We start from the raw sequence: 22597 nt of genomic DNA on the forward strand, positions 1-22597 counted from the left end.
TTTCTGCCAAGGTGCTGCCTCCCCCAACTGGGAGTATTCTGTTTCAAACCTCTCTTAAATGTTGGCTTTTGTGAGATTGCTACTTGACAGTTATTTATCTTTAAACCAAGCCCCTAGGGTTGAGTATTTCAGGATTTGTAAAACAAGTTCACATTCACCCTTTGACACCCTTCAAGATCCAATAGACTTGGCTCATATCGCCTCTCAGTGTCTCAATACTCTTGACTGAACTCAAGAGTACTCGTTTCCCAATCCCGGAATTCACGCACACACTTCTGTAGACAGAGCTTTGACACTGAAGTTGTCATGGCAACTGAATCTCATTCTCTGAATCTTCCTCTGGTGGTAGGATAGCATCCCCTTCCTCTCTTCTGTTAGAAGATAACGTCAGCTCTTGGCATCTGCCAGTGAAGGTGGGACAAGGTTATGTTTCCTGGTGGGTGAGTGGAACCCAGGCTTTATTTTATTTTTTTAAGCTTTTATTTATTTACTTTTGGCCGAGGGTAGCATGTGGGAATCTTAGTTCCCTGAAAGTGAAAATGTTAGTCACTCAGTTGTGTCTGACTCTGCGACCCCATAGACTGTAGCCCACTAGGCTCCTCTGTCCATGGGATTCTCCAGACAAGAATGCTGGAGTGGGTTGCCATGCCCTCCTCCAGGGGAATCTTCCTGACCCAGGGATTGAACCTGGGTCTCCCGCATTGCAGGCAGGCTTCTTTATCATCTGAGCCACCAGGGAAGCTTTCCCTGACCAGACATCAAACCCATGCCCTTTGCAGTGAAAACGTGGAATCATAACCACTGGACCACCAAGGAACTCCCAGGGAGGGTTCCTTTAAAGTTCATTTAAAGAAATGAAGATTGAGCTGAGACCTGAAGGAAGTGTCAGCTGAGCAGAAGCAGCTGGAGTTGGGTGGTGGGTGAGGGAAGAATCTAGCAGAAAGGAAGCAAGTGCGTTACAAGGCTGTAATCAAGGTGTCCGCCGGGATGAAATCTCGTCTGCACGTTCGGCTGGGGAAGGATTTACTTGGAGCTCTCTCAGTGGTTGTTGGCAGGATCCAGTCGCCCAGGGTTTGCTAGATGAGGCTCATCACGGCTTTTCTGGGTGTTGGCTAGAAGCTGCCTTCAATTCCTTGTCCTGCGGACCTCTGCATCATGGCAGCTGGCTTCCTCAAAGTGTGCAAGGGGGAAAAGGCCACAGAGAGAGTCTGGCAGGAGACAGAAGTCACAGTCTTTTGTAACCTAACCCTAAAAATGACATCTATCCCCTTTGCTGTCTGCTGCTAGTTAGTTAGAAGTGCAGGACTGGGCCAGCCCACACTCACAGAGAGAACTTCTCACAAGGGTGTGACCACCAGGAGGTGTGGGCCATTGGGACCATCCTGGAGTCCGCCTTCCGCAATGGAGGGAGACAGGAAAGATGCAAGTGGTCAGATGCATGAGCAAGGGGGTTTCTGAGAGTCATAAGTCAGGTGATAAGAGAGTGATGGATAAATTGACACTCCATGAGGGCAGGGACCGGTCACTCCTGCTCTGCTATTGTTCATTCACTGAGTCATGACCGACTCTTTGTGACCCCAGGGACTGCAACTCTCCAGGCCTCCCTGTCCCTCACCATCTCCTGGAGTTTGCCCAAGTTCATGTCCACTGAATCAGTGATGTTATCCAACCATCCTGCTCTGTACCACCAGCCTTCTGCCTGCAGCCTGGGACACTGTCACCAAGGGAACGGTGAGTTAGTGAATGGAGTTATTTGTCAGATGTGGATACCTTACGTGCCACAGCACTGGGGCCAAGGTTCTGCTTTCTGGTGCCAGACCAAGATGCCATCTACCAAAGCCTCCACTGAATGGATGTATTTCCTGTTTGGGGTTTTCCCGTTTATTTTTCTTTTCCTAAAAGCCACTTACTGAGTTTTCTTAGCTCTGGGTTGGGTATTTAGTGGTTGTTTGGGTTCACATCTTTGGAGGAATTAATAAGAAAGTTTTCAGCCTCTCCCAGGAATACAGTTTCTGGGCTTCCCTCCCTGTCTTTCCCTCAGCAAAGGTACACACACACATTTCAAGAGAAACACAGCACCTTTTCATGTGAACGGAAAGCTCAGGATTTTACTTAATAAGCTCTTAACTGCCCTCCTGTTTCCATTAAAAAAAAAAAAAAAAAAAAACCTGAAAAACAAGAGCTGAGTTTTATTTTTAAAGATGCTGGATGCTATCTGTTCCCCTCTGACTCGAAATCGGCTGGGAGCCAGCCACTGTCATAGCGGGAGCCCAGATGGGAGGGTCTTGGGGGTTTTGCTCCTGTGGCTCCCGCAACTGGTATGGTTTTGCAAGAAAGGAGGGTGGAGGCAAATAAGAAGCAAGCGATCCAAGCAAACAGATACAACTCAGATGCAAACTCAGAGAGGTGCCCACAGCCCTGGTCTCATTTATTTCAACTAGAAATTCTCCCTCGAATTTGCTCCTTTTCACCATCCCCATGGCTACTCCCCTAGGCCAGATTTCTCACCTCTAGCACTGGTGAGGTGAGCAGGTTCATTCTCTGTGGCAGGAGCTGTCCTGGACTCTCCAGGATGTTTAGCAGCTCCCTTCTCTCACCCACCCCCCCCAACTCTAGTGTCTACCCACTAGATGCCGATAACAATGCTCCCAACCCCATAATTTTTTAAAACTTTTTTTTAATGTGCCTGTTTATTATTTATCTTGGCTGCACTGGGTCTTTATTGCGGCTCTCAAGCCTCTCTAGCTGTGGTAATGGGATCTTCTTCATTCCCAGACCGGGGATCGAATCCTGGCCCCCTGCCTTGGGAGCACAGAGTCTGAACCACTGGACCACAGGGAAACCCCACCCGCCCTCGAATTCTGACAATCAGAAATGACTCCAGTTGTTGCCAATGTCAGGGGTGGGGACAGGGTCACCCGCGGTTGAGAACCTTTGGCTTAATCTAAGGGCCCCCCTTCTCAGTCCTACGTTCCCTTCTGTCTGGCCTCCCGGCTTCCACTGCGGCCACCTTGTGTCTCACCCACAGAAGCACTTGGCATGTTTCCTTGACTGCATAACTATAGAGCAGCATCCATATCCTCAGGGCCTAGGACAATGCCTGGGATGTAGTAGATGCTCAATAAATATCTGCTGAAAGATGACAAGCTCCTGCAGGCAGACAAGGTACCCTTCATGCTCTACAGCCAGCACTCAGCTCCACAGGCTCTTGGGTCCTCTGTCCCTTGCAGCCCGTCCTGCCTGAAAGCAGGAACGGAAGCAGGAACCACCTTCTTAGGGTGGCATGAGGTGAAGGATGGTTCAAACCACCTTTCCAGGAGCTTCTGCAGCAGAGCTGGAGATTTAACACAGATCTGTCTGAGCCCAGAGCAAAACTGGATTAAAAGAAATTCCTCTGGGAAAAAAAAAATCCCATATAAAACAGGAAAGAGGTAGCTAGGAAGCTGATGCAGTCATAGAGTTGCCTCGTGGGGAGACACGGGATAAGCCTCATCATGTGGGTCTGTCTCAGTGTCTCCTTTTCAAACGTGTCAAAGTTGCAAAGAAAAAAAGTGTTGGTGCTCAGTCGTGTCTGACTCCTCGCAACTCCATGGACTGTAGCCCGTCAGGCTCCTGTGTCCATGGGATTTTCCAGGCAAGAATACTGGAGTGGGTTGCCATTGCCTCCTCCAAATCAAACCAGCATCTCCTGTGTCTCCTGAACTGCAGGCAGATTCTTTATCCATGCAAGGATATCTCTAAACATCCTTATGGCTCCAGGAGGCTTGGATTCCACTTCTCACCTCGGCCATCGATGCCCAGGGGCGCCCTGGACCTGTGACCACTGCCCCACCCAAGCTGCTGTTGGCAGAACCCAGCGTGGATCCTTTGCCTACAGGAAGGGAGCCGGGTCCTCACCATGCAGCGCTCTCATTGTACATTTGGTTTTAATTCTCCAAATTCCTTTGCACATTTTGCTGTCACGATGAGATAAAATCGAGTGCATGTGAACCGAGAGCCGAGAGGGCCTGGGAAAACTCAAGAAAAGAGAAGTGAGTCTGCGATTGCTAGGACTGCCCTCCTGAACGTGCCCACCTCAGGATGGGGGGCTTACCTGGGCCAATGAGTGAGCAGAGCCGTGGGGCCTGGCTGCGCTGGGGTCCCTCCACAACCTCCTGGAGTGGAGGGCTGGAAGGGGTGGCCCTACTGAACCCAGCAACTATTTCCAGGCCCATAGCTCCCTAAGGGGTGGGGCTCCAGAAGTCACAGATATTTTCAAAGAAATGGGGGAAGGAGCTACATAAACCCCGTGACAGGTTAGGGTCCAGGAGAGCCCACACACACGCTTACACACACACCCTGCCATGTAGTCAGTGGACCAGGGTCCCTGGAAAGATACCAGATTGCCTGGATTCTTCAAACAAGATCAGGAATTTACATTCTTGTGTGAAGTCTTCCAACACTGAAATGTCAGGACCCCACCAGGGGCCAAGCCAAGTGCACTGGCTGACCCCACAGGGTCTGTGGGCTGCCCACCCGCCTCCCTGGTCATCAGGGTTGCCTCGGCCTTCTCAGATTGACCTCTTGCTCTGGGTCACGCAGAAATGTATAATTTAACAAGCAGTTACTACGGCTCAGACACGGCCCCAAGGGCGTGACGGATCTTGTGCTGTGCTGCGCTTAGTCGCACAGGCGTGTCTAACTCTTTGTGACCCCGAGGACTGTAGCCCGCCAGGCTCCTCTGTCCATGGGGATTCTCCAGCAAGAATACCTGGAGTGGGTTGCCATGCCCTCCTCCAGGGGATCTTCCCAACCCAGGGATCAAACCCAGGTCTCCTGCCTTGCAGACGGATTCTTTACCTTCTGAGCCACCCAGGGAAGCCCAACAGACCTTAGCTCATTCAATTCCCACAGCAGCCCTGCACTGTGAGGGAACTGAGGCCCCCGGGGGTACAGACTTTCCTTGCCTTTAAGTAGCTTACAACCTCTGAACAAATACTTCCTCTTCTCTGAGCCTTGGTGTACTCGGCTCACTAAACCTTTGGTAATGGGAAATAATGGTTACGCTCGTAGAGGGATTTGTATACAGGAACAAGAAGCCACAGGAGAGGACTGTGTACCTGGCTTAGTCACAAGCTAAGGCCCTTTAGCAGTTGCATTTGTTAGGGTTGAATCATGTCCCTCCCCAAATTCATATTTGAAGTCCTAACCCCTAGATTCGCAGAACATGACCGTATTTGGGAACAGGAGTTTGCAGACATAATTAGTTAAATAAAGATGAGGTCATGCTGAGTAGGGCTGATGTTCTTTTTTTTCTTTCTTAATACTCCAAGTTTTTTCATTTTTTTATTTATGGCTCCGCTGGGTCTTCTTGTTGCTGTGGTTTCTCTTGGAAGCACGGGCTCTAGGGCACGGGCTCTGGGCACGGACTTCAGTAGTTTTGGCACTTGGGCCCAGTAGTCGCAGCTCATGGGCTCTAGAGCACAGGTTCAGTAGTTGTGGTGCTCAGGATCAGTTGCTCCGTCGGATGTGGAGTCTTCCTGGACCAGGGATGGAACCCATGTCCCCTGCACTGGCATTCTTATCCACTGAGCCGCCAGGGAAGCCCTGATGTCCTTTTACAGAAAGGAGAGCTTTGGACGCAGGCAGAGCCCCGTGTGAAGACTTAAGCAGTGCTGCCTGGGCCCAGGAGCATCAGAAGCTGTCGGGAAAGGCAGGAGCGAGAGGCCTGGAACAGACGCTTCTTTTCAGAGGCAGCATGGCTCTTCCAGTACCTGGATCTCAGACCTGCAGCCTCCTGAACTGTGAGACCATAAATTTCTGTTGTTTAAACCACTCAGTCTGTGGTACTTTGTTACAGCTCCAGAAACTTATAGATCATTTCCATTCTGGCACAAACTATAGTATCGTGGATCCTTCCCTTTGCTTGTTAATTTTTTAGGTGTCTAGTTAGAGAAGGTTGATTTTCAGTTCATCTTTTAAAAGTTTATTAGAGTACTTGTTCTCTAAAGCACTGAACTGAAGGCTGGGGTAGGGCAAAGGGCTATGGATGAGTGAGCTGGCATGGGGGCACCTCCCACATTCAAAACCCACATCCTTATCCAGGACATCAGTGGTACCCAGGGCAGGGCAAGAAAGCCATTTTGAGGTAAGAGGCTCTGGACCGTGGAGCCATCTCATCCATTGCCTGCTGCAGTTTGTGTAGACCTGTGGTTCTCAGCCAGGAAGATTTTGATCCTCGCCCCCTGCAGGGGACACTTTGGTCGTTACAAGTTGGGGAGGTGCTACTGTGTCTAGTGGGCAGAGGACAGGGATGCTGCCAAACATGCCACCCTGCACAGGACAGCCCGCCACAGAGAGCTCCCAGCCCCAGTGGTGCTGCAGCTGAGAGCCCTGCTGTAGACGAAAGACACAGGGGTGAGGACCGTGGCTGGGGCCCTGCCCTTCCTGCACTCTACCCTTCTCTGAGCCTCAGACCCCTTATCTGTAAGTTAAGCCATGCAGGAACTCTAAGGCTTGTCATCCTGAGCCTGGCAGGTAGCAAGAGCTCAACCAGCCCTCCTCCTGTCACTTCTCCCATTTTGCAGGGAAGCTATTGCAGAGGTGCTGGCTTTACTGTATCTGCTTCCCTAAAGGGGAATATTTTAGATTAAGATAAAACATGTCCCATAAATTGTGATTGAACATGTTTTTAAAGATTCATATGTGCTGCATTTCCTTGATCCTAAGAGGCTGTTAATTATAAGGCAGACTTCAGTTTAACAAGAACTTCTTGGAGGTGGGGCAGGGGGAGGCAACTCCACAGTAACTGTACATGTTGATTGCATCTTATTTCAGGTGCATCTTATTTCAGCTCCAAACTAAACTGGGGAGTTCCAGCTTCCACCTTGGAGCTAACGTCACCACCGTGCTGCATTCAGAGGAAATACAAACCCAATCCCCAAAGCCTTGACAAGCCACGTTTATCCCTACTGGAATCTGTTTAAGGATTAAGAGGGAATTGCTCAGCATATCAAGCAGCAAAACTTTTCTAAGAATAAATGATTCATAGCATGGTCTGAGCTCTTACTGTGAAAGGCCAAGGTATGGATCAGCATCTGTTCAAGAATAAAGCAGAGTGAAAAGAGAGTCAACTGTCCCCCAAGACACTCAAATTAGATGAAAATCCACAGAAGTGTAGTGAACAGAAGGAACATTCGGGTGAAAAGAATGGGTGGATGGAAGGATGGATAACTGAATGATTGAATATATGAAATGAAGATAAATTATTTAACAGGGAAACAGAGGCTAATCAATGAGACGGAAGCAGATATAGAAATACACAGTGCATGCTATGTCTCTTCAGTTGTATCTGACTCTGTGCTCAGGCAAGAACACTGGAGTGGGTTGCTGTGCTCTCCTCCAAGAGAGAACTCTTTTAGGCATGCATAATTCATTAAAAATAATAATACAGCTTGCATATGGTGGCACCCAAATTTGTTCCCAGAGAAGGTCATCCAAAGAGTTTCTTTGCAGAAAATTGCTAATCCTGTTGTGATTTCCTGATTAAAGAAAAGGTTAGAGAAACAGGCAAAGAAATGAGCCCTTTCATTGAGGTGCAGCTCAAAGAGATGTTCTTTTCTTCTTTCCTTGCTCAGGTGACTTCTAAAGAGAGTCTACCTTGATTTGATTTAAGAACCAGTCTTCAGCTCTTCCTCTATTTGCCCTCCCTACTCTCACTGCTCCCAGTGACTAGCCACATCATGCCACATCCAGAGAGGAAGGTGGCCTTCAAGACTTTGCCTCGTCTGATCTTGCTGTTACATTCCCAGCTTATAGTGACAATCTACCACTGACTGCCCCACTTCTTTTCTTTTCTGCTTCTAGTGAAAAGTGTAATAATTTTCTTTGGGGCTCTTGTCCCCCATTCTTAGCTCATTGCCTTGGGAGTACCTTGAGACTTAATTGGTTCAGGATCACCCAATGAGTCAATGATAGAGTCACTTGATTAGAGTCAATGAAACTTGCAGAGATGTAAAGCATCTGCCTGCAATGCAGGAGATCCAGGTTCAATCCCTGGGTCGGAAAGATCCCCTGGAGAAGGAAATGGCAGCCCACTCCAGCATTCTTGCCTGGGAAATCCCATGGTCAGAGGAGCCTGATAGGTTATAGTCCATGGGGTCCCAAAGAGTCGGACACGACTAAGCAACTTCACTTTCACTTTCTTTTTTGCTAAGCCTAACAGCTGTCTCTTCCACTGCAGAGGTGAGGACGTGACACCCAGAACTTTTGCAGCCATTCTATAAACCAAGAGTCCAACCCTAGTGCTGTTGTTTGGGTTGGAAATTGAGTTGCATCTGATCCCAATGGGTGACCCCAGACTTTGTTTTTGAATCAAACCAGTGTTTGCTTCGGGCACAGAATTTTGATGTAATTCTGGCCAGTGAAGTGTGAAGGGAGGCTCCCCAGGGCTCCTGGGAAACACTCTGTTGCTCTTAAAACAGACACGCAGGACGTACCAGCCTCACTCGGCCTCTGGAGGTTTTGGTCTTGGGATGATATGCTAACCAGGGCAACAGCCATCCTGGTCTGTGAAGGAAGACAGCACAGGAAACTGAGCCTGCACCTGCCCACTGACAGTTCTGAGACTTCTTCCAGACTTCTGCACATGAAAAAGACATCTCTTCTCTCTCTCATCCTCACCTTTCGGCCTGCCTGGGGCACACTTAGTTTTTTATAACGTAATTAATTAATTTTTGCTGGAGTGAGCAGAGGAGCTTGGCAGGCTACTGTCCATTGGATCACAAAGAGTTGGACACGACTGTGCAACTAAGTCCACACACATACATAGTTGATGTACACAATACTATATGGGTTATAGGTGTACAATATAATGATACATAATTTTTAAAGTTTATATTCCATTTCTAGTTATTATACAATATTGGCTATATTCTCCATGTTGTACAATATGTCCTTGTAGCTTATGTTATAGGGCTTCCCTGATAGATCAGTTGGTAAAGAATCTGCTTGCAATTCAGGAGACCTTGGCTCAATTCCTGGGTCAGGAAGATCGCTGGAGAAGGGATAGGCTACCCACTCCAGTATTCTTGGGTTTCCCTTGTGGCTCAGCTGGTAAAGAATCTGCCTGCAATGTGGGAGACCTGGGTTCAGTCTAGCTTATTTTATACCTATGAGATTCCCCCACACACACAGAGTAATGTAGGGGTTTTATTTTATTATAGGGCAGAAGAAATAGTTATCAACATAAAATATTTTTACAGCCCCAAAATAGATTGCTTACAAATATTTTCAAAGTTCATTCTTATGGGATTCATGTAGTTTTATACCTGATAAAACAGTATATAGAGGTGAAAAATTAAAATAGAACGTTTTTATTAGAAAGACAATAGTACATAATTTAGCCCTTATTGAAGGTATTCAAGAAGAAAGTGGAGATATTTTTATTCCCAGGTAACTCTCATGTGTACGTCTCTCTTTAGTCTCTACTTCTGCTTCGTTCTCTTTGCATCACTCTAAAATGCCTCTCTCAATAAAGCTCTCTGTGCATTTTCCCTCCTCTGTATGTATCTGTACCATGGCTTCTGGTGTCATTTAAAACTAGAAAATATCCTGTTTTTAAAATAGACTTTTCTTCTCTTCTGGGTCTGAAATGTACTGACAGTTTCAATTATCTAAGAAATCCATGCATTACCAATCAATGCCATTCCCCAGGAGTGAAAACGTTCTGTAGTGAAAACTTCCAATACCAAAGTCACTGTTACATGTGGCTCCTGAGCCCTTGAAATGCAACTAGCGCGACCAAGGCAGCACATTGTCAAATATGCGTGCATGCTAAGTCGCTTCAGTCATGTCCCACTCTTTGCAACCACATGGACTGCAGCCTGCCAGACTCCTCTGTCCATGCGATTCTCTGGGCAAGAATACTGGAGTGGGTTGCCAGGCCCTCCTCCAGGGGTTCTTCCTGATCCGGGGATCGAACCTGAGTCTCTTAAGTCTCCTGCATTGGCAGGCAGGTTCTTCACCACTAGCACCACCTGGGAAGCCCTTCTTAAATATATTTAATTTTAATTAATTAACATTTAAATAACCACATGTGGCTCATCTCTACTGTACGGGACAAGAGAGAGACAGAATAACTAGATAATATGAATAAGCATCACAGGAAAAATAAAAGCCTCTCCCCATTCCACCTCCAAGGCACAGTTATTATTAAATTCAGTTTATATCCTTGAAAAAAGTGGCAGAGGATGAGGTGGTTTAGATAGCATCAGCAACCCAATGGGCATGAATTTCAGCAAACTCCAGGAGATAGCGAAAGACAGGGGAGCCTGGCATGATGCAGTCCATGGGGTCTCAATGAGTTGTTCATGACTTAGCAACTGAACACACACTTGCTTTATTCTATGCATGTAAATTCACTACTGAATTTCTTTCAGAAATATATAATGCTTTAAGCTTTATTTGTCCGTGAAATAAACTGAGCATCTTTCCAGCTCAGTGGATACATTTCTAAAGAACCAAGAGCAGAGAGTAGGAGTGCCAGATTTGGAACTAAAACAGACAGGGTGTGTTACATCCTAGTCTGCCAGACTAGCTCTATGACTCTGAATGAGTTATGTAACCTCTGTCCACCTCAGTCTACCCATCTGTAATAGGGGATAATCTCAGTATCTTTATTGGGTGGATTACATATGATACTGCCAATACAGGGCTTACTATGTAAACTGGGCATCACTGTACAGTGGGGTTTTTTTTCAGTATTTTTTTATTTATTTGGCTGTGTCGAGCCTTAGCTGCAGCACGCAGGCTTCTCTCTAGTTGTGGTGTGCAGGTTCAATAGTACCAGTATGCAGGCTTAGTTGCCCGTCTCCCTCACCCTCACCCCAGCTTCCCTGGCGGCTCAGATGGTAAAGAATCTGCCTGCAAAGTAGGACACCTGAGTTTGATCCCTGGATTGGGAAGATCCCCTGGAGGAGGGCATGGCAACCCACTCCAGTACTCTTGCTTAGAGAATCTCCATGGACAAAGGAGCCTGGCAGGCTACAGTCCGTGGGGTCAAAGAGTTGGGCAGGACTGAGTGACTAAGAAGTGCACACAGCTCACCCCAGCATGTGGGGTCTTAGTTCCCTGACCGGGGATCTAACTCACATCCTCTGCATTGGGAGGCAGATTCTAAACCACTGGACCACCAGGGAATTCCCACAGTGGTTATTAATTTTGGTCCTGCAACATCATTTTTGTGGCTGCAGAGTATCTTGTTACACAATTGTGTCATGACTTGCCTATCCAACCCTTTATTAGAGGACATCTGGGCTTTGGTTTTTTATTTACGTAATGCTGCAATGGAAGCCGCATACCAAAATCTACAATATGAAGGAGTGCCTGGGAGTCCACCTTCTGATAGAGGGGCCATGGAAGAAGCAGCCTGAGATTCGCCAAGAGGACATCAAGCTCAGCCAGACCAGTTTTTTTTTGAGGTTTTCCCCTGAAATAAGCTCCTCAGCAGCATTTGGCCAAGAAGTCTTCTTCTTTTCATCCCTTCAGAGTTTCCTTGGTGGCTCAGACGGTAAAGAATCTGCCTGCAATACGGGAGACCTAGATTCGATCCTTGAGTTGGGTAGATACCCTGGAGAAGGGAATAGCAACCCACTCCAGTATTTTTGCCTGGAAAATCCCATGGACAGAAGAGCCTGGCAGCTACAGTCCATGGGGTCACAAAGAGTCCAACAGGACTGAGGACTGAGCAAGGTCAACTTTAGCTCAAACTGTCAGAGACTGCATCAGCAGAGCACAAGCCTGCATGTGTTTAAGTTTGGAATTTTTTTCTCTTACTCACTGTGGGATAGAGGTATTTGAACCAATACAGTACAGTACCCGGAGAGAAGAAATGCAAGTAACCTGAGATACTTCCTCCCAGACATTCCCTGGGGGTTTTGAACCTGTGACAGAACCAGATTCTTTAATGTGACTCTCAAAGATCATGTAAAAAAATTTTTTTTCCATTGTGGTAAAATACATATAACATAAAATTTGCTGTTTAATTCAGTGGCATTAATTAAATTTGCAATGTTGTGCAACCATCACCACTGTATTTCTAAATTGTTTTCATCACCCCAAACAGAAACTCTGCATATTAAGCAATAAATCCCCAATGTCTGCCCCTCTCCCACCCCAGCAACCAACCCCAGCCCCTGGTCATTCTAATCTATTTTTTGTCTTTATGAATTTGCCTACTCCAGATATTTCATACTAATAGACTCACACAATATTTGTCCTTTTGTGTCTGGTTTATTTCACTTTGTGTAATGATTTCAAGGTTCAGCCATCAGTTCAGTTCAGTTCAGTTCAGTCCCTCAGTCGTGTCCGACTCTTTGCAACCCCATGAATTGCAGCATGCCTGGCCTCCCTGTCTATCACCAACTCCCAGAGTTCACTCAAACTCATGTCGATCGAGTCGGTGATGCCATCCAGCCATCTCATCCTCTGTCGTCCCCTTCTCCTCCTGCCCCCAATCCCTCCCAGCATCAGAGTCTTTTCCAATGAGTCAACTCTACGCATGAGGCGGCCAAAGTAGGATGTAGTATATATCAGAACTTTTTCTTTTCTATGGTTGAATAATATCTCATTTTGTATATAAGCCACATTTTGTTTATCTGTCATCTGTTGATGGACACTTGGGTTTTTTCCATCCTTTGGCTGTTGGGAAAAATGTGGCAATGAACACAGATGTACAAGCCTCTGTTTGAGCCCCTATGTTTATTTTTTTGGCATATACCTAGAAGTGAATTTGCCTGGTCATATGGTAATTCCATGTTTCACTTTTTGAGAGACTGCCACACTGCTGTTTTTGTCATTCATGGCTATTTGTTTTATTTATATTAAATTTTCGTTGAACTATAGTTGATTTACAATCTTATGTTACTTTCAGGTGCACAGCATAGTAATTCAGGAGTTTTACAGATTATAGTCCATTAAAAGCTAATGGACTACCATACTACAAGGTAATGGCTACCATTCCCTGTGCTGTACAATGTATCCTTGTTGTTCATTGTGTTCACAGTAGTTTGCATCTCTTAATCCCACACCCCTGATTTGCCCCTCACCACTTGGGTAACCCCTGGTTCGTTTTCCGTATCAGTGAATCTGTTTCTATTTTGCATGTACGCGCATCTGTATTATTTTTTAGATTCCACACTTAAGCGAGGTCATATAGGACCGCCACCTGTTTTCCACAGTGACTGCACAATTTTACATTCCCACCAGCAACATACTAGGATTCCAACTTATCTACATCCTCATCAACACTGTTATTTTACTTGTTAAAAGTTTTTATTTATAGCCATCCTAGTGGGTATGAAGTGGTATCTCATTATGGTTTGCATTTCCCTAATGACTAATGATGCTGAGAATATTTCCAGGTGTTTATTGGCCATTTCTACATCTTCTTTGGAGAAATATCCATTCAAGTCCTTTGCCCATTTCTTATTTTCTTTTTCTTTGCCCATTTTAAATTGTGTTGTTTGTCTTTTTGTTGTTGAGTTGTAGGAATTATTCATATATTCGGGATACGAAAACCTTATCAGATACAAGATTTGCGAATCTTTTCTGCCATTCTGCAGGTGGTTGTTTCACTTTCTTGATAATGTCTTTTGATGCACACAAGTTTTTAATTGTGACAAATCCAATTTGCCTATTTTCTTTTGTTGCTTATGTTTTTGGTGTCATACCTAAGAATTCACTGCTCACTCCAAGGTTGGAGTTAATTTTAAATCACTAAGTATTGCTTTTTTCTGTTATAAATTTCCTGTGCATAAGGGCGCTGAGTCCTTTACTATCCTAGTCTACTCAGGAAGCTGAGTTGGCTGGGAGGCAGGTAGGTAGGTAAATAGATATATATAGGTGGGCTTCCCAGGTGGCTCAGTAGTAAAGAATCTGCCTACCAATGCAGGAGCCACAGGAGACATGGGTTCGACCTCTGGGTTGGGAAAATCCCCTCAAGTAGGAAATGGCAACCCACTACAGTATTCTTGTCTGGAAAATTCCATGGACAGAGGAGCTTGGTGGGCTACACTCCATGGGGTCACAAAGAGTCAGATGTGACTGAGCACAAACAAAACAAAACAGGTTGATAAGTAGGTAGATCGGTAAATAAATAAATTAATATATAAAATTTTACTTATTAATTTAGCCAGTTTAGCCAACTTTTATATTCTCCTTCTTTGGTCATTGCCCCCTAGTCATAAAGGAGGCTCCAAGATTCAGATTGGCCAACCATAGTAGCCTATGTCCCTGGCATCAGCAATTGGTCCAAGGGGTGGTCTTGTAGCCAGACTGAACCAATGAGACCTTCTCTGGGATGGATAGACATTTCCTGGGAAAAGAAAACCTCTTTCCATTGGAGGCGGCAAGCTAGAACTGTAGGCGGCTGTTCCTGACCACAAGAAGCTCCATCTGCCAGAGGCAAGAATGAAGCACAGGCAAAGCAGATTGAGACCAGCAGAGATGGAGACTCTCCACAAGCATGGGATGGGGAGTCCCCTGTTCCAGTCCAAGGGACCCCCATTCCTCCAGCTTCTCCTTTTATCTTGTGAACATGTGCCAGGACACACCTCCCCATCCGCTATGACATCAGCCAGTTCCTTTCTCCTTCAGTTCTTTCGGGATAAATTTTGATCTCTTGAAACTAAAACTACCCTGATGGGTACGCCCTCATCCCCCAGCAACCTGCACTCCCTCTTACTGATTTATCAGCAGCTAAATACACCTGAGTCCCCAATTCTTCCAAGCCTTCAAGCTTCTGTGTCCTCTGCTCTCTCTCCAACTCCAGCTTCAAGACTCAGCCAACATATTTCCTCCTTGGAGCACCCTGCCCTGACCCTCCTTCCAACCCTCAAGGCAAGTTGATTTCTTCCATGCACCCTCACACAACCCTGTAACACCTCTGAGTCCTACCACTTTGCTCTCACATGTTTCCCCTCTGGTCCAGGGGCTTTCTGGAGGCAGCCACGGTGTCTACTGCAGGTGGATTGCTAGCATCTAGCCCTGGGTCAGCACATGGCAGTCTGCTAGGTATCAGCAGAATGACTAAACTGGGGCTTGCAGGCAAACATGCCAACCTGGGCTCTACCACCTGCTTGTCATGTGAACTTGAGCAGGTAATTCACTTCTTGTTGCCTTGCTTGTAATACAGGTTGATGATAAATGGCATTTCCTTCCTGGGGCTCTCTGGGGATCTAGTGAGATATGCTTCCTGCTCAGCTCTGCTGTCAGGGCTGTCCTCCATCTCTGTCTCTTGCAGGCTCTCAGCTCTGCTTCCCTCAGTTTCTTGTGCCTCATTCTCCACCAAGCGTCCATCACAGGCAGCAGTGGCCCAACTCAAGGGCATCCTTACAGCTACTTTCTTGGCCAACATCGTCATCTGCCAGGGAAGGACTCTGATTGGTCAGTTTGGGTCTTGGATCCACCCTTAGACCAATCATCATGCCCAAAGAAATGGGACACTCCCATTGGCCAGTTAGCTTCAGCACTACCATTTGGGCAAAGAATTGATGGAGCCAACCTGGACCATATAGAGCAGAGGGGAGCAGCTATTCTGAAGAGTAGATGCTGGGTGATTGAAAGAAAAATAATGCTTCCACCAGACTAAGTTTCCTTATTGTAATCTTCCCATTACATTCAGAAATAAGTAATACTCTGTTATCCAGGAGGATAAAAGTTCAAAAAAATAAAAAGGGGGCTGCTTTAAGAATCAGCCCCAGGATTGGGAGATGGTGGGAAAACTCCTCCCTCCTCCCTGCCCATCCTTCTTTTTGCCCCAACATCTCCTTGAAGCGGCTTCTCACTTGCTGCCACTCTGGTGTCAGACCCAGCCATAGGAAAGATGGTTCTTCTCTGCTGGAATCTGGTTTTACGTCAGATTTGGGGGTGATTTTTCACTGCCTTAATTTTTGTTCTAGTCCGCTATATTTGTTACACCTGTGAGTGTTACACCTGTGCTTGTTACACTATTCCAGCCCCCTGTGCTAGTTATACCTGTGTGTTATACCTGTGCGTATAACACACATAGGTGTTATGCCTATCCTCGTCACACCATTCCAGGCTCCTGTGCTTGCTACGCCTGTAGTTGTTACAGCCGTGTGTGTCTACTCCTCCATTCCCCTGTTTCTTCCCCGTTAGAACAATAAGTGCCTGGAGGTCCCTTCCTTCCTGGAGAAACAGTGGCCGGTGCAGGTGAGGGTCAGGGCTCTGGCATCAACACAAGTGAGTTCAAATCTCAGCTCTGCGGGTTATTAGCTGTGTGACCCAACTCCTATTAGGCACCTCCTCTGTGTCCCCATTTTTTCCTCTCTCTGATGTGGATTAGTGGTAATGTCTGTCTCTTTGGATTTGGTGAAGAACATATGAGAATCTGAAGAACATGTGAGATGACATGTTTGTCATGGTTTAGTCAAACCATGACAGTGGTTTGACTAAAGTGTGTGGAGTGTGAGTTCAAGGCCCCTGACTCATACAGGTCCTTCCAAGTGTGAGTTCAAGGCCCCTCACTCATACAGGTCCTTCCAAGGTCCTGAATAGGGTCCTTGCATTGTCTCCTCGTGAGCATATGCTTTTGTAAGATCTGCAAAAGTTCAGTGATTTCACTGCATTCTATTAAGGCCCCTAAATCTTCCCACTCCCAGTCCCCCACCCTGCCTTGTGTCCGGGGATGCTGAGACTGGTGGGTTTTATGGGATCCATTTAGCTGGAGTTTGGTGAACTCAGGCTGTGTGGTTTCAGGGGCAGGACTAGGGTGAGATGAACGAGGTACAAAATTGAGGACACACTTTCAGGCTGAGAGCTAGCACCACCTTGGGGTTAAAACCACCCATTTCATCCTCATCCCACCCTGCTGGCCACCACCCCTCACCTTCCTTCCTCTTTAGATTTTCTTTCTATTGTATTCAAAAGTAGGATTACCCACAATGAAGCTTCTCATCATCTCCAGTTTCTTTCTCTCCATTGCTGACTCCTTCCTGAGTCCATATTTAGTACAAGGACCAGAACTTCACAAAGGAGAAGAGGAAAAACAGGCCACTTTTCATCTCCACTAAATGACCACGTTTAGCACATACGTAATTGCAGCCACCTTCAAATAAAGAAATCACTTAGTTCTCCCTGAGAAATCCCAAGAAACTTAATCCTCATTTTAGCAGGCAATCTGAGTTTTAAAAATATCAGTAGAAAGTCAAAACTTTCATGTGAAGTTTGAGTTTGACTTGAAACATTTAATTTATTTAAAAATAGAATTGTAAATGTAATCTCTGTGTTTTCCTCCTGCTGTCAGGAGCTCTCCTGCTCTGACTGATTCATTAACAAATTAACATGTTGTGATTGTGCTGTGAAAAGTTGCAACATAATTGTTACAGCCACTGGTCCCCAGGCTCTGGAGTTGTGCTTCCTAAACTCTTTTATAGACTACAAATTAGATGCTTTTCATATATGCTATCTAGTTTTAATTAAAATTTGCCCTAAAGCTATCCTTAACAGCTTTGGAGTTGCTGGAGTTTTGTCATCTTGGGGTGGTGAACATTTGCAGTTGATTATGTCAAAATCGGTACCCATGGAAACCGCTTTCCAACCACTTCTTCCTAGGGCCAGCTCAGATCTGCCAGAGTTCTGATTTCGACTCGGCTCAAAATTTATTATCCGTTGAGAGAAGGGTGGTCCTCTGTGGGCAAAGTGGAGGTTTAGAGATTTTAACTGGAAGACACAGAGAATGGCTTGCAAGACTTCTGATTTATCACAGCCCCTCTGAATGTTTCACTTCTCCGCATCTATAAAACGAAGATCACCACACTCCTGTCTGTGACCTATGGCAGTGGTTCCTTGAGACCTTGAAGTCTGGAAAGATGAAGAAAACCATCCTTCTGAAAGCTATGAAACTGCACCCAAGCTCCGCCACATGGCCCAGCATACTGGGAAGAATTTTTTTTTAAGCACCTTTTGAAAATCATCAGGACAAAGTAAGCAAGTCCTTGAGGTTCTTGAGGTAGTCATGGGACAAGTGTTGGTGAGTTAGAGCAAATGCTGCAGGACCCCCTAAAATTCCATTGAGAATGCTTCAGAATCTTTCGGGGTCATAGTCCCCACCCTCATTTCCTCCAGAGGGTTGATAAAATTGGGATGAAAGTAAGAAAGCTCCTCTCCTCCCCTGCCGGGATCCTGATGGTATCTAAGGCATGGATTCAACTACTCCCAGATAAGGCACCCCGAACCTCAGGAGCAGGAAGGCTCCTGAGGTTTGGGGCCTCAGGAGCCAAAACTACACGAGCCAGTTTCAACCGAGGGCTATTCTTCTGCTTCGGATGGGGAATGTGATATAATAATAATTCTTCCTGTGTCTTTTCTGGAGAGATTTTATAGCCATTTGCAGTGACCCTGGGGGGCATTAGGCTTCCCTCGTAGCTCAGATGGTAAAGAATCTGTCTGCAATGCAGGAGACTTGGGTTCGATCCCTGGGTTGGGAAGATCCCCTGGAGAAGGAAATGGCAACCCACTCCAGTATTCTTGCCTGGAGAATCCCATGGACAGAGGAGCCTGGTGGGCTACAATCAGTGGGGTCACAAAGAGTCGGACACGACTTAGCGACTAAACCACCACCACCACCACCACCATCTGGAGGGCATTAGAGGAAAAGTTATCTTCAAACAGTAAATACTGTGATCCTTACTCTCTGTACAGGGATGACGGAGGCCACAACCACATACTGTGAATATAAAGGGAAATTGAGCTCCAAAGAGATCCTTACAGAGGTGGCTGCTCACCTGGACACCTGCATGATTCCTCCAACAGGTCCTTAATCTGCAAGAAGACATCTGGTTCATCCATCCATCTATCTACCCATCCATCCATTCACTCATCCATTTATCCATCCATACATACATACATCCACCCATCCACCCACTCATTCAACACTGCCCTGTGACTTCCCCATGTCCTGTCCATAAATCCTCTTCTCCTTCATTAGTCAGAGCCAGTTTCTGTTGCTGGCACCCTCAGAACTCTGATTCTCTATCCAGTGTGAAATTTCAGGAGCCCAGTTACAAATACTAGTCCTGCCTGCCACCCCAGAGAAGGCCTGCCATCCACTCAAAGTTGGAAGCCTCACAGGGTAGAGAGAGACTTGTGTGTAGGAGTGTGTGTACAGGCATGTGTGTGCATGCGTGCACATGTGTGCACGCAACTCCAAGCTGTTCAATGTTGTGTCTATGGTTCCCATGTAGTGAGCAGACATTGTTTACCTAGGATCCTTCCTTTGGGAAGACACGCCTCCTCCATACCATGTGGTTGAGGTGGAGTCAACTCACATGGAAGGAAACCCCAAAGTCCTGAATTCTTCACCTGCATCTGTACCACTCCCCCAGTCACTTGTGAGACTTGACTTGGCTGAGGTCCCGTCTTCAGCAACATCCTGGATATTTCTTCTCCAGGAAGAGTCCGAGGCAAGCTGGTCTCTCAGCATTGTGATCATCTGAACAGAGTGAGCCTACATCCTCCCTTCCTGCCACAGGTCCAACCAGAGCATCCTGGCTCTGATTGGTGCCTTCTTGCTGGGCTGTGACATCCTAGCAGGGCCTTCTCCTCTTTGGCTTCATTACCCCCAAGATGGATGCAACTTGAGACACTATTGGCAGGATTGCTTAACACTACTTACTTCAAGAGGGTCATTTCATGAGAGTAGAAATAAAGATAGTTCTATAGTCAGGGATTCCAAACCCATACAGCGTTGTCTCCGTTTCATGGTTCATGTGAAACCAAATCTCACTCAACATCTGATGCATAAACACAATGAGATCTTTGCTTCTCTTTCTCAAGGGGGCAGGAGTGAAAAACACTTTGGGAAAATTTCCAGTATATTGATTTCCTGAGGCTACCATACCAAATTGTCACAAATTGGGTGGCTTAAAACAACGGAAGTTTATTTTCTCACAGTTCTGAAAGCTGGAAGTCCAAAATCAAGGTGCTGACAGGCCACACTCTCTCCGAAGGCTCTAAAGAGAGTCTGTCCCTTTCTTCTTCCAGCTTCTAGTGGTTCTGGTATTCCTTGGCTTGTGGCTGCCTCACTCCTGCCCTTGCCTCTGTCTTCACTCAGACTTCTTCCCTGTGTCTCTTTATGTGTCCTTTTCTGTCTCTTCCAAGAAAACTCTTATTGGATTCAGGGGCCACCCTAATCCAGGATGATTTCTTGCTCTTTACCTTAATTACATCCGCAAAGATCCTACTTCCAAATAGGTCACATCCTGAGACTCTAGGTGGACATCAGTTTTGGAGGGGACACCATCAACCCACTACACACATTAATACAAATTTTACCTTATCTCATCTTCAAAGACTGGCTAACCACGAGAAGTTCTCTCAGAACAGTTCTCCACCCTCTCACAGCCCTTAGCACGAGGCCAGGCATACAGCGGGTGCCCAGAAAAGACCCGTATTATGATTCAGTGGTTTCAATGCTCAGGAAGTAAGTCGGGTGTACATATAGGGTGACTCTCTCCACTAAATAACTGATTGTTAAAACAGGGGTCTGCAAACAACAGCTCCAGGGCTTGCCTTTGATGAACAAAGTTTTATCAGAACAGAGGCCCACACACTCAGTGAAACATGGTGTACAGACGCTCTCATGCTACAAAGGTAATGCGAGTTGACGGTCAAAACTGAGACCGTGTGGCCAGCAATCTTAAAATATTTACCATTGGACCATTTACAGAAAGCTTCCCAACCCCTGATGTAGAAGAGCGACGGGGGGCTTCCCTGGTGGTCCAGTAGTTAAGAATATGCCTGGCAATGCAGGGAACATGGGTTCGATTCCTAGTCGGGGAACTAAGATCCCACATGCTGCAGGGCTACGAAACCCGTGCACCACAACCAGACAGCCGGTTGCCTCGTAACTGCTGAAGCCTGCTTGCTCTAGAGCACAAGAGCCATATGCACACGGTCCTGCAAGACTCGACAAAGACCCCATGTGCCTCAACTAAGACTCGATGCAGTCAAATAAGTACATTTTTAAAAAAAAGAATAGTGACTAGAATGATCACAACGCTCCAGGTGCTGGCATTTTTCGAGGGTAGAGAACTGAATATTAGGGAAACACCCTCATAAGTGTCCAGGGGCACGGGAGTGAGGAAGCACCTTTCGTAGGGTTAGGAAAAGACGACACGTGTGATCAGGAAGTGTAATCAAAGGTGACAGAGAAAGCTGGAAAGGAAGACAGGTGAGATGCCGGGGCTTAGACCAGTGGATACCTCAGTGAAGGTTTTACCAAGGATATCTCTCTCGTTTTAAGTTATTTGCATTTTTCCTAAACCTTCAGGAAAAAGTGCTGCTCACAGAGGTCTCTGGGGAGTGTTTGATTTCTTAACTGGAAGTCAGGAGAGGGTCTGGGGTCCATGACACAGTGATGCCTGTGGTGGAATAGTGAGTGAGACAGTCCCCAGGCAGGACCCATGGGCAAGGACTGGAGCCCTCAGAGAGCAGAGGACATATCATTCTTCCCCAGAACCCCTGTGAGACTAGGGGAGACACAGCACCCAAGAACATGTGGCTTCACCAACATGTGGCCAAGAAGAGATGTCCCAAGATGGAGATGCCCTGTCTAAGCGCCAGATTCTCCAGCCCCATGGAGGCACCGCACCCATCACCCCCACTCCCGCAAGATTCCTAGCCATGTCCCCACCTGCAGCAGTGGCTCCTGCCCCTCCTCCACCTCCTTTCCAGGCTTATCTCAAATGCCATCCCCTGCCCCCATGCCCTGTGCGCCCATTTGGCCTCTTTGCTGTCACCAGCTCTGGGCCTGACTTCACCGGAAGAGCTAGCTCACCCTGACTGGTTTCCAGGGCTGAGATCCAGGAAAGGCTAGGTGTATCCTCACCCATAGAGCTCAGACACCTCATCACACAGTGGACTCTACTTCTGAGAAGGATGTGCAGTAGGGACAGGAAAGAATGTGGGACTTGCAGGCAGGAACCCTAGGTTGGAGTTCTGGCTCTGACTTTCGCTTGCTGGGTGACCTTGGACAACTACCTGCACGTCTCTGAGCCCTAGCTCACCCATTACGAAAGCAGGGTCCATTGTCTTCTGCTCCGTTCTGCTCACGTGGCTCTAATGAGAGCGTGTGCAAACTGGAGAGTGCAGTCTCCCACGTGATTCTTACGAGAGTTGGAAGATGCTTGGAGAAGAGGCCTGGGGGTGCTCAGCCTGGCCTGTGAAGCCCCCATCAGGGCATTGGGGGATGGGAGTGTCCCCTGCACCAGGATCACTCTCTGCCCATCCTGTATTTCTGCTTCCCTGTGTCCTCCTCCATCCAGCTGATCCATCCCAGCCATGAAGAAAGGAACACCATGGAAGCCATGGGTAAGATTTCAGAAGAGAATTGAATTTGGAAACAATGTACATGCAGCAAGCTTCGCAGGTGGCGGGCACTAGTGGTAAAGAACCCACCTGCCAATGCAGGAGATGTAAGAGACGCAGGTTCACTCTCTGGGTTGGGAAGATTCCCTGGAGAAGGAAATGGCAACCCACTCCAGTATTCTTGCCTGGAGAATCCCACGGAAAGAGGAGCTTGGTGAGCTACAGTCCA

General features: G+C 46.8%; 1 long non-coding RNA gene across 1 annotated transcript; it reads left to right on the forward strand.

The window, feature by feature from the left end:
• Nucleotides 1–1585: 1585 nt before the first annotated feature.
• On the forward strand, nt 1586–21066 carry LOC133259503 (uncharacterized). Its single transcript, XR_009740435.1, has 3 exons — nt 1586–1731; nt 17614–17984; nt 18703–21066. It is a non-coding gene; the product is annotated as an uncharacterized LOC133259503 (long non-coding RNA).
• The last annotated feature ends 1531 nt before the right edge of the window (nt 21067–22597 follow it).

The sequence above is a fragment of the Bos javanicus genome, chromosome 13 (genome assembly GCF_032452875.1).
Source record: "Bos javanicus breed banteng chromosome 13, ARS-OSU_banteng_1.0, whole genome shotgun sequence".
NCBI lineage: Eukaryota > Metazoa > Chordata > Mammalia > Artiodactyla > Bovidae > Bos > Bos javanicus.